The sequence below is a fragment of the Gorilla gorilla genome, chromosome 7, assembly GCF_029281585.2.
Source record: "Gorilla gorilla gorilla isolate KB3781 chromosome 7, NHGRI_mGorGor1-v2.1_pri, whole genome shotgun sequence".
Taxonomy (NCBI): domain Eukaryota; kingdom Metazoa; phylum Chordata; class Mammalia; order Primates; family Hominidae; genus Gorilla; species Gorilla gorilla.
Genome location: NC_073231.2, coordinates 98211375 through 98223794, shown reverse-complemented (window position 1 = coordinate 98223794; position 12420 = coordinate 98211375). Strand labels below are relative to the sequence as shown.

The 12420-nt window shown below is 34.9% G+C and overlaps 1 pseudogene; it reads left to right on the top strand.

Moving 5' to 3' along the window:
• Window positions 1-5732: 5732 nt before the first annotated feature.
• Window positions 5733-5970, top strand: LOC109027938 (cytochrome c oxidase subunit NDUFA4-like; annotated as a pseudogene).
• Window positions 5971-12420: the final 6450 nt, after the last annotated feature.

Here is a 12420-nt window from a genome sequence, read left to right as displayed (position 1 = left end):
ATCAACAGGGTCACAGGCTCCTTCCTAAGGCAATCGCCACAAAGCTGGGGTTGCAATTTAGAGAGCACAAGATACCTAAATAAAAATTGGGAGGTAAAGATACTAGGTGTCAAAAAAAAAAAAAAAGAAAAAGAAAAAAAAACTAATAAAAACAAAAACATAATGAGTACAGTTTCCCTTAGCTTGTTTTATTTTAGGATCTGAGGTTAATTTCTCCACAACTGTCCTAGTCATCAGCCTGGGAATAGTTTTTTGAACAACAAAATATATTAATGAAAGACATGGGTAGGTGTGTAGCCATGGTCAAACTTACCCCAGCCCTTATGACACAGCAAAAACTAGACTCTGGAAGTATATGACTGTAGTGAGAATTGTCTTATAGAATAATAAGTTGAGTGTCCAGTACCGATGTAGCTGTACTCCCAGCCTATAGGAAGTAAAGTCAGCCATTGTTGATCCTGGGCTCCATAGTGAATTTGTCTGCTTGTATTATATGCACTAATCACTGAGTTTTAGATGCTCCTCTGACAAGAAATAGCCATTGAAAAGCTATGTCCACTGTCATGTATCCTTGTGTGTATGTGTGTATTTTATACTGCTTGCTTCCTCGTTTAGAGTAAATTTAGGTAAAAAACAAGGTTCATGTGAGTCTGCATCCATCTCTGTCCCCCTTTATATTAGGTCTGTCCTATATGGTTTGTCTAGCTTAGCACATGCAAAATATCACAATGGTGCTAAGCCAGTTGACCCTCCTCAACAGGATAGAATCCATGATCACCAGTCTATCCAACCACACTAATCCGCCAATTGTGGCATTTTCATAGCATGACATCATCATATTCAAATTGTACTGTCTCCAATAAATAGATCTGCTGCATATTCTTATTAGCAGGATCTTTTTTGATCCCATCCTTTTAAGAGTTCTATTTTTTAAAAAGGATTTTTGATGACCAGGTAGATAGGACTCTTACTTACATCCCAGGAATGTCTTCCACCATGTTTAGCCCCCTCGTTTTCACAGGGTGCTAGCCTCACAGTAAAATTTTACCAATAAAGAGTTAATAATCCTCTTCTTAATAAACAATTCTCTACTAAAGTTCATGCAGACAAAAAAATTGATATTTAGATATTGTAAAATTCTGACAGGACAAGATGAAAGTAAGAAATTCTGATTTCCCCCTGTTCCATTCCCTCAGTGATCGTTTTAATTAGACTTTTGTCTGGATCACCCCAATCCCTAACTCAGCATAGTAGCATACTGGATTACCGTAAGGTCATGTATTTTCTATTTGGACATAATTTGCTGTCTAGAATCTTGAGTATTATAGTTCCCCTTGAGCTAAGAAACAGCAGAAGTCTTGCAATATTAACATGAATCAAAGAAACTAATTATTTCAGAAAACATTAATAAAATCAATTTAATTATTATTGTGCTCATAGAATAAGTCTCTGATAAATATATGTATACAATATCTACATAAATCTATGTGTATGTAACTGTTTGTTTATATGTTTGTATGTTTTTGATTCATGTTAAATTTATGTATGTGTATATATATGTGTGTATGTGTTTTATATCTATAGATAACCTAGATATTTATTACTACTAACTTGAGACAAGGGCAAAGATTTTGAAATTGGCATGAGAAAATAAAAAATATTTAAAAATTCTAAATTAAGAAACTGTGCACAAAAAAATCTTTAAAAAAATCAATGAATCAAGGAGCTGGTTTTTTGAAAAAATTAACAAAATAGACCACTAGTTAGATGAGCAAAGAAGAAAAGAGAGAAGAATCAAATAGACACAATAAAAAATGATAAAGGGGATATCAGCACTGACCCCACAGAAATACAAACTACCATCAGAGAATACCATAAACACTTCTATGCAAATAAACTAGGAAATCTAGAAGAAATGAATAAATTCCTGGACACATACACCTCCCCAGACTAAACCAGAAAGAAGTCAAATCCCTGAATAGACCAATAACGACTTCTGAAATTGAGGCAGTAATGAATAGCCTACCAATCAAATAAAGCCCAGGGCCAGACAAATATACAGCCAACTTCTACCAGAGATTCAAAGAGGAGCTGGTACCATTTCTTCTGAAACTATTCCAAATAATTGAAAAGCAGGAACTCCTCCCTAACTCATTTTATGAGGCCAGCATCACCCTGATACAAAAACCTGGGAAAAACACGACCAAAAAAAAAAACTTCAGTCCAGTATCCCTGATGAATATCGACGTGAAAATCACCAATAAAATACTGGCAAACTGAATCCAGCAGAACATCAAAAACTTATGCACCACAATGAAGTTGGCTTCATCCCTGAAATGCAAGGCTGGTTCAACATATGAAAATCAATAAACATAATCCATCACATAAACAGAACCAATGACAAAAACTGCATGATCATCTCAGTAGATGCAGAAAAGGCCTTCAATAAAATCCAACATCCCTTTATGTTAAAAACTCTCAATAAACTAGGTATTGATGAAACATATCTCAAAATAATAAGAGCTATTTATGAGAAACTCACAGCCAATATTATACTAACTGGGCAAAAGCTGGAAGCATTCCCTTTGAAAACCGGCACAAGACAAAGATGCCCTCTCTCCCCACTCCTATTCAACATAGTATTGGAAGTTCTGACCAGGGCAATCAGGCGAGAGAAAGAAATAAAGAATATTTGAATAGGAAGAAAGGAAGTCAAATTGCCTCTATTTGCAGACAGTTTGATTCTATATTTAGAAAACCTCATCATCTCAGCCCCAAAACTTCTTAAGCTGATAAGCAACTTCATCAAAGTCTCAGGATAGAAAATCAATATGCAAAAATTATGCCAACAACAGATGAGCAGAGAGCCATATCATCATCAATGAACTCCCATTCACAATTGCTACAAATAGAATAAAATACCTAGGAATAGAGCTAACAAGGGATGCAAAGGACCTCTTGAAGAACTACAAACCACTGCTCAAGGAAATAAGAGAGGACACAAACAAATGCAACAACATTCCATGTTCATGGATAGGAAGAATCAATATCATGAAAATGGCCATACTGTCCAAGGTAATTTATAGATTCAATGCTATTCACATTGAACTACCATTGACATTCTTCACAGAATTAGAAAAAACTACTTTAAATTTCATGTGGAACCAAAAAAGAGTCTGTATAGAAAAGACAATCCTAAGCAAAAAGAACAAAGCTGAAGGAATCAAGCTACCTGATTTCAAACTATACTACAAGGCTATAGTAACCAAAACAGCATGGTGCTATTACCAAAACAGACATGTAGACCAATGGAACAGAACAGAGACCTCAGAAATAACCCCACACATCTACAACCATCTGATCTTTGGCAAACCAAACAAAAATAAGCAATGGGGAAAGGATTCCCTATTTAATAAACAGTGCTGGGAAAACTGGCTAGCCATATTCAGAAAACTGAAACTGGACCCCTTCCTTACACCTTATACAAAAATTAACTCAAGCTGGATTAAAGACATAAATGTAAAACCCAAAACCATAAAAACTCTAGATGAAAACCTAGGCAATACCATTCAGGACATAGGCATGGGCAAAGACTTCATGACGAAAATGCCAAAAGCAATTACAACAAAAGCCAAAATTGACAAATCGGATCTAGTTGAACTAAAGAGCTTCTGCACAGCAGAAGAAACAGTCGTCAGAGTGAATAGGTAACCTACAGAATGGGAGAAAATGTTTCCAATCTACCCATCTGACAAAGGGCTAATATCCAGAATCTACAAAGAATTTAAACAAATTTACAAGATAAAAACAACCCCACGAAAAAGTGGGTGAAGGATATGAACAGACACTTCTCAAAAAAAGACGTTTATGTGGCCAATAAACATATGAAAAAAAACTCATCATCACTGATCATTAGAGAAATGCAGATCAAAACCACCATGAGACACCATCTCACATCAGTCAGAATTGCGATTATTAAAAAGTCAAGATACAATGGATGCTGGCAAGGCTGTGGAGAAATAGGAATGCTTTTATACTGTTGTTGGGAATGTAAGTTAGTTCAACCATTGTGGAAGACAGTGCGGCAAGTCCTCGAGGATCTAGAACCAGAAATACCATTTGACCCAGCAATGCCATTACTGGGAATATGCCCAAATGAATATAAATCATTCTGCTATAAAGACACATGCACATGTATGTTTAATGCAGCACTATTTACACTAACAAAGACATGGAACCGATCCAAATGCCCATCAATGATAGACTAGATAAAGAAAATGTGGTACATACACACCATGGAATACTATGCAGCCATAAAAAGGAATGAGATCATGTCTTTTACGGGGACATGGATGAAGCTGGAAGCCATCATCCTCAGCAAACTCACACAGGAACAGAAAACCAAACACCACATGTTCTCACTCATAAGTGGGAGTTGAACAATGGAACACATGAATTCAGGGAGGGGAACAACACACACTGGGGCCAGTCAGGGGGTTGGGGGGTTGTGAGGAAAGGGAGAGTGTTAGGACAAGTAGCTAACACATGCGGGGCTTAAAACCTAGATGATGGGTTGATAGGTGCAGCAAACCACCATGGCACATGTATACCTATGTAACAAACCTACATGTTCCACACATGTATCCCAGAACTTAAGGTAAAATAAAATTTTTAAAAAAAGAAACTGCAAAAATTTATAGCTTAAAAAATAAATTAGAAGTTTATTTTTTTCTCTTTTGCTTTCCAGAATCTCCCTATTCCTGTCTGTCCCTTTCAATCATTCTTTAGCTATATATTTATTAACTCACCTACTTAAGCATTCTACAAATGAGTTTTAAGCAATTAATAGATTTCAAGCACTGTGTAAGGTCCTGGTAATATAAGATTAAAAAATGCAGCCTCAGTCTTCAAGAGATTAAATGTAGTGAGGTGAGACATGCCAGTGAACAGATGGTTTAAATACCTTTTAGTAAGAGCTCCATTCAGGTTTATACAGAACTTTTAACAACAGTATGGGAGCTACCAGGGAACACTTCTTGGAGGAGATTATATCAAAGCCAAGTCCTAAGATTCTAGTCCTATTAACTAATGGTAAGGAGTTTTCAAAGGACTCAGGGGAAGGAAGAGCATCAGTGCTAGGGAAAGTCCAAGTAAGGATGCTTTGAATCCTAGAATGCCTAGAGCAATTTAAGCTGGAAAGGTAAGCAGAGTTGGGTCATAAAGGAACCTGAAGGCACCACTAATATATTTGGATTTTTATCCTGAAAAATCAGTCTGGAAGCAGAGTGCAGTAAGTAAGATTGGATCAAGACCGGAGGCTGTGAGAACAATTACAGAAATAATAAACATAAGAAAAAATAAAGGTGGTGTGGCAGCGAGGAGGTATGGAAGGATACAGACCAAATCAAGAGATTTAAGAAGGTCGAACTGATAAACCTTAATTCATTCTTCCTTCAGTTTCCAACATGAACATTCTGTTCAATTAACTTTCTTTCCATTTTGTTTTCTAAAATCTAGCAGTCTCTCTATAATCAGGTATATCTCTTTCTTTACACTTCCTCCAGTTAAGTAGAGGAAATATGGTTCATAGATTTACCTGATAGCCCATTAACTATACTATAACATTTAAAAATACATTAAAACCAGTCTTTTTGAGTGCAGATACTACTTAGCCCAGGGCCTGGTGGCTAGGCTGGTTCTCTCCTTTCCAATTAGAGGCCTCTATCACAAACATGTTCCACCAGATCATCAGTCAGGCCAAGAAACATATGAGTTTGATCTACCTCTGTATTTATTGGAGCTGGATGTACTGGAGCAGCACTGTATCTCTTGAGTCCAGCATTGTTCGATGGAGATGTTAGTTGGGACAGAAAGAATAACCCAGAGCTGTGGAAGAAACTGGGTCCCAGTGATTGATACAAGTTCTAATCAGTGAATGTGGATTACAGCAAATGAAGAAAGATGGTCTAGATTTCTAAACGAAGTGTTTCACTATAAAGCTGCTTTAAAATGAAGGTCTTCCAAAAGCCATCCGCACAATTTTCCACTTAACCGGGAAACATTTCTCCTCTAAATGCATGAAATCATGTTGAAGTAATCTACTGGAAATTACACTGATTAATAAATAACTGAAACTTGGAAAAAAAAGTCTTTTCGGCAGTGTGAAAAATCAGAGATTTGAGTGTGCCACAAAAGCCAAGTGCTCTTTAAAGTTATGCTGCTATATTGCACAACTGGGAGCATCATTCAAATACAGTTCAATGGAGTTGTATGACTCAGCAGCCCTTACACTGAGGTTCAGAAACAGTAAGCAGGTACTACCGTGATTTCTTGGACGTCTCTATGGAACTTCATTCCAGCTTCTAGAGCTGGCACTCAGACCCCAGGAAGAAATTTGATTAAAAAGACACGAAAAAGCAAGATTTGTTCATCTATACATTCTGAACATGAGTATGGTTCTACATGAGGATGAATATAAGGCAAACATTTAAATATCATTTCCAACAATATTATTACTATCCTTGTGCTTCCAGATGAACATCTGATTACAATTAAACTTTACTCTCCTGGAAAAATAACTCTCCAATTATATAAACATTCTTGAATTTTAGCCAAGGAATTATGTTTCAGTAGTTTCTTACAATATACACTTCATTGCATATTAATGAATCAAACAAAGCAATGTTCTAATAGGCCATTAGATAACTTTTCATGTGTCCTTCTTTTCTTCTAATTATGCAATCAAATGAAGCCAGATCCACATTATGACTGCAGATTAAAAGCATCACAACTCATAAATTTACCCAGATTTTTTTTTTGGATGTTTCAGAGATTTATTCCAGAAAGCTAAATATTTTTACATGAATTAATGGGCCTTGATCATCCTAAATATTTTGTGTAATGAAGATTTATAAATTATACATTTGGTCTGCGAGAATGGAATTGTCATGAACAGTTTTTCTGATCAAAATCTTTTTCTAAGTCATTTATTAAATATCACATTAATTTAAAATATTAATAATATTCCAACTCACGTGAAAAGGAATAATAGTATGAGTGGAGGAGATTTATCATAATAAAAGTAATTATTTTCTAAATACAGGTGCTCAAAAAATGTTAAGTTGTTGACTACTGTAAAAAATTATTGAGAATAAAAAACACATCTCCAAATAGTAAGATGGTCTAAATGATATTGGATTAAAAGAAGGGTTACATATTTATTCCCTTTTGATTTTATTTTTAGCTAGTTTATAACTAAGTTTGGAAGGAAATGAAAACTATGAAATTTTGAAAACAAATATCTTCTACTTTATCACTAAACTACTTAAAGTGACAATAGAGAAACACTGAAGATATTTGTGACTACTAGACAATAAAAAGACAAATAATAAGATGGATAAACTGAGATCTTAAAGACCCAGATATAATTTTAAATAAGGCTCAAGAAATGTCCATACCAAAATGATATTAATTCCCAAAATCCCACACTTAGACTACTGTCAGGTTACTCTACTCCTTCATCCCACCTTTGTAGTAACTAGGTGAAGACATTGAAGCTGAATAATAAATGATCCAATGGATTTGGAAAATTTTATATAAAGAGCCAAGTAAAAGGGACATGTATGTTCATAACCTAGAGTTAGTAATTGATGACATTTGAATGTATGAAATATTCTACTAGGAAAATGTTGCAAGGGAAGGTACATAAAAGAATGGGCATCTGTAGTTCAAGTGATTAAGAAAATTTTTCTATAGACATTTGAGGGCTCCTTTTCCCTCTTTTGAAAAATTGATGTTAAGACCACATTTAGCAGATTTCAAATTGCAACATGTATTTGAAATGAAGCATGAGTTCTTCAAAAATCTTTTTAATATCCCACTCACTATAACATTGAAAAGGATTGCACTTGATAATCTGAATAAATGCTTTGTTAAATCCAGTGTTAGTTAAGTAACAGTTTCTGAAATTGGGGAGGTTGGCCTGAGGTCAGGCTCTGCGTCTCTAATACAGCCATCTCCTACCCTCTACCTCTTGATCACTATAGTCCAATGCAAATGGCTTTCTTTTTAGATCCATCAAAGTAGTAGGCTCCTTCTGCCTCTGGGTCTTCACCCATACCTTAAAGATTCTGATACAACGGTTACGTGTTGGTTCTCTTAAAACAAATCGCCACTGATGCTGATGTGCAGCTCCCTTTGAGAACCATTAGCAACTCTTCAAGGGCAGGTGTTCTGCCAGTCTTATTCTCTAGCAAGGTCAAGAACATTGTAACATGGAGGAAGTATTAATTAAATGAACAGATGAAAATGATTAAAGAAACAAAGGGAAGGGAATATTTTTAAAAGATGGGAGTACACAACAAATTGATAAACTTCCCATGGCTTTTTAAATTTCTCTTGAATTAACAAGTATTTCTTCTAATATAATAATGGAAACTCTTAGCTCTTTGAGCTCACAAGAGACTCTGAAGCACAAGAACCTTTTAATAAAGTAGCTCTCTTTATTATAAATCATTCATGGGGTAAGAGACTCTTGGAGGACTAGCAGTGTTACTCACTTTGATGAATCTCATAAAGAGTTTAACAACGGACTCCTAAAAAGGTTGTTCATGATGATGTCCAAAGACCTAAGGCTACTTGTGTACACTTTGCTACATGATGTCCAAGATGAAGAAATAAAGAAACTGGGAGTTTGTTATTACGTTCAAATAATTCAATGAATTGAGACCCAATAATTCCTCTCAAAATTAAAGGTAGCTCTTTATATAGCCATGGGCTGTTCAGAACAATGCTAATGTAAAATGATAAAGATCTTGGATAGAAAGAGGAACTTTAAAAGCAAAATTGTATATTCTATTCCATTTTGTGTTCTTCCCAGAAAGGTAGATAGATGCTTCTAAGAAAGAACCCCCTAAAGGAAAGACAGACTAATAATCATGTTGAGGGCTAAACCATCTCTGGTATGTTTATCATGTGCCAGGGACCTTGCTAAGACTTTGTATGGATTTTCTCATTTGATTCTCAAAATAGCTCATCAAGATAAATGCTACTATTCATCTTTGGGAGGTTAATTGACCTACTGAAAGATTTACAGCGATAAGTACTAGAGGTGGCTCTCCACCCAACAGTGCTGACAACAAGACCGCACTCTACATTTTTCTCCTCTCTCTACTCTCCTCACAGGCATCCAGGGATGTCTTGTAAATGATAAAATGCATGGCCCTTTCTTGCATTCTTCTCTTACTGTGTTATGAGCCTGTTGGATCATGAGGGCTAATTCTTTTGGAATAGCTTTAATACTTGACACAAACAAAAACTATTGATAGAGTTGATGATAGGTAATAATGGCACAAACTGTTTTTTCAATTTTACATATAAAAATTTTAAAATCTCCCTGGTGAAGTGACTCACACCTGTAATCCCAGCTACTCTGGAGGCTGAGGTGGGGGGATCACCAAGAGTTTGAAACACGCCTGAGAAACATAGTGAGAACTGTATCTTTAAAAAATTAAATAATTTTTAAATTAAAAAAACTTTAAAATCTAAGTAACTCAAGTGTTCTGATTCTATTTTATTTTTATTTTTCTGCTGTGGACTTGAAATGCCATCCCAAGCACCAGCAGCTTCTCTGAGTATCTGCTATGTTCTAAGCACGTAACTAGGGTCTCTCCATGTCTCATTTCTCATCCCATCTTCAAAATTATTCTGTTAGTTATTGCCATTTACAAGACGAGGAAGCTTGGAATTTGAGAGATTATATAACTTGCTCAAGGTAAAAGAGAAACTGGGTGGCAGGGCTAGAATTCAAATTCTGTCTTCTGTGATATCAGTTGCCCCTCGGGGATATAACTGGATATTTCTGCATTGGAAAACAGTGTATTCAATTCCTTTGACTCAATTAGTAATTTAAGAATTTTTTTTTCTTCCCATAATTGGTCCTTACAAGTGCTGCTCTTGACCCAAATAAGTAGGAAATGTTAGAATAAACGTTTGGACTTCTAAAAAAGAATGAAATAATTTTAAGAAAAAAATTCTAAAATATACCAATTAAATAAGAAGATGCCAAGGTGCTTGCATAGAAGATGATGCTGCTCACGACCACTTGGCTCCAACCACGGGTGCTTTTCAGAGAAAAGCCAGTACTTGAGTAAAACATTTTTCATCTGATCACAGCCAAGCGTTTTATTTTTTCAAGCAAAACCAAGTGCAAATTGTGTTTGTTTTTGAAATTATGATCTCTACTTTACAAGTGAAATTCCACACACTAAAGTGTGAGTTTATTTTGATAAAACCACATTTCAGATTCCACATGCAACTGGGTATAAAATCAGGACATGTGGTGTGGGGTTTTCGTAAAAGTCAAAATCTGGTAATTAGCACCAAAACTGTTCTTTGAAATCTGAAAGTATTGGAGATAATAGAAATAAAAGCTCATGGAAATGCCAAGAATTTCTGCTCTTGCTAAATTCTACTCAAATGCCATAAAGCACCAAGGTGATAAACATTCCAAATCTATTTTACCTTGCTTATTAAGGAAAAAAAAAAACACTGACATATTTTTGCAACTATTTTATTTCTATAAAGTTTCTGTTGATCTTTAATTGTCTAAATTTGACGTGGAGTTGTACCAACTTGGAAACTATCATATAGACCTGAACAAATATACTGGCCTTAGCTAGAAAAAAAAAAACTTACATAAAACATATCAAGGTAGTTCCACTGCATGTAACTAAGTATCTTAATGGCAAGGACAAGAAAATTGTCCAAAAAGAGTTTAAGGATGGATTATATGAGAAGAAACTGGAATCTCAAAGTCCCCAACACCCCTAACTCATATTCATTTTTGTCCCTATTTGTAGAGAGAGAGAGAGTGTGTGTACATTTAATTCTGCCAGCTTTAACAGTAGTTTAAAAATATAAAATCAACCTTGGCAAGTTTCCAGCCCAAATTGGTGACTGGATGCCTGAGTCTGTTGATTTCAATAGCTGTACCAGCTCCTGTTCTCCAGTGCACCTCAAGCCTATATTATTATTTAGTAGAGGAGTAGTAGAATTTAATGTTTCAAGAATTGGCAGCAGATTGCACCAGCAGTCCTTAAACAGCAGCATACTGTATTTATTTGTGTACTGCATTTAATCCAATGTATGTAATTCTATCTCCAAATTCAACATTTACTGGCAATAAAATGGGGAATGATTCTGTTTAAGTCAAAACAGCAGTCAAAACAGGAACAATACTATATTATAGCTCAGATATGAACTAACTAGTTGACATTGATTTTTTGGAAAACAACCAATATCTTGTATTCAAATAATACACTCTATTTTTATAGAAAGTAAGTCAAACCTTTACTTACACAGAAAAACCATTTCAAATACTCAACAGAAATTAACTTGTAATAAAACACCCCGAAGTATTTTCTTAGAAGACAGTGTCACCTATGAGGCTAAGAGTAATGAAATACTGACATTCGAATACATGTGTGAGAAACAACTAAATAGCCCCATTAATTTTAAGATGTTTAACATTGTTAGCACAATACTTCTTAATGTATATAGATATGTATATTACATATAAAAGGGGAAGTGAGAGAATTTAATTGGGTAAAGAAAAAATATTTTAAATACCTTTAAACACCTAAAGTTTTAAATGTTTAAAGTTACTTAGACTTGACGATATAAAATTATAAAATTTATCTGCACTTAGGCTTTGTACAGCTAGATACAATTCTATTTCATTAATTAAAAGAGCACATATTATTTATGTTGTCGGTTCCAATTATTTGTCCCTTCCAGATCACATCATTTTATATTCTTGATATTGAGTTTGGACAAAATCATTTAGCCAGACACTGGGCATGTGAAATCATGCTACCATCTGGGACTATGAGAACAAAATGTGGAGCTCCAAGGATCACCAGCCAAATGATTGTTCCACTGCCCAAAATCTTTTATGATGTCTCCAAGTGGCCTCATATGCTTTATGTGTTCCTCTCTGGATGAGTCTGCACAGCCCAGGTGGGAAAAAAAAAAAAAAAAAAAAGCTGGCTTTTAAAACTCTTCAGCAAAGTAGAAGGACATTACCACTGACTATCTTAGAAGTGGGAAAATCACTTCAACTTCTGGGTCTGTTTCTTTATCCATAAAATTAAAAAGTTGACTATTTTATCTTCAGTTGAGTTTTGTTCGAGGAGCACTTCCTTATCACCTATTATATTAGGTTTTAAGGATGCAAAGATGAATAAGCTGTATCTGTGTCCTGAAGGAATTTACATTCTAAAAAAGTAATGATGCCTAAATAGATTATTTTGAGATCATACAAGGTTAAGAGAGACATATTTACAGAGCTCTACAGGTATCTAAGGTTCACTTTATGAATCTTTGCTAGTAATTTTTCTCAATATTTTTTCTTCAGTAAGA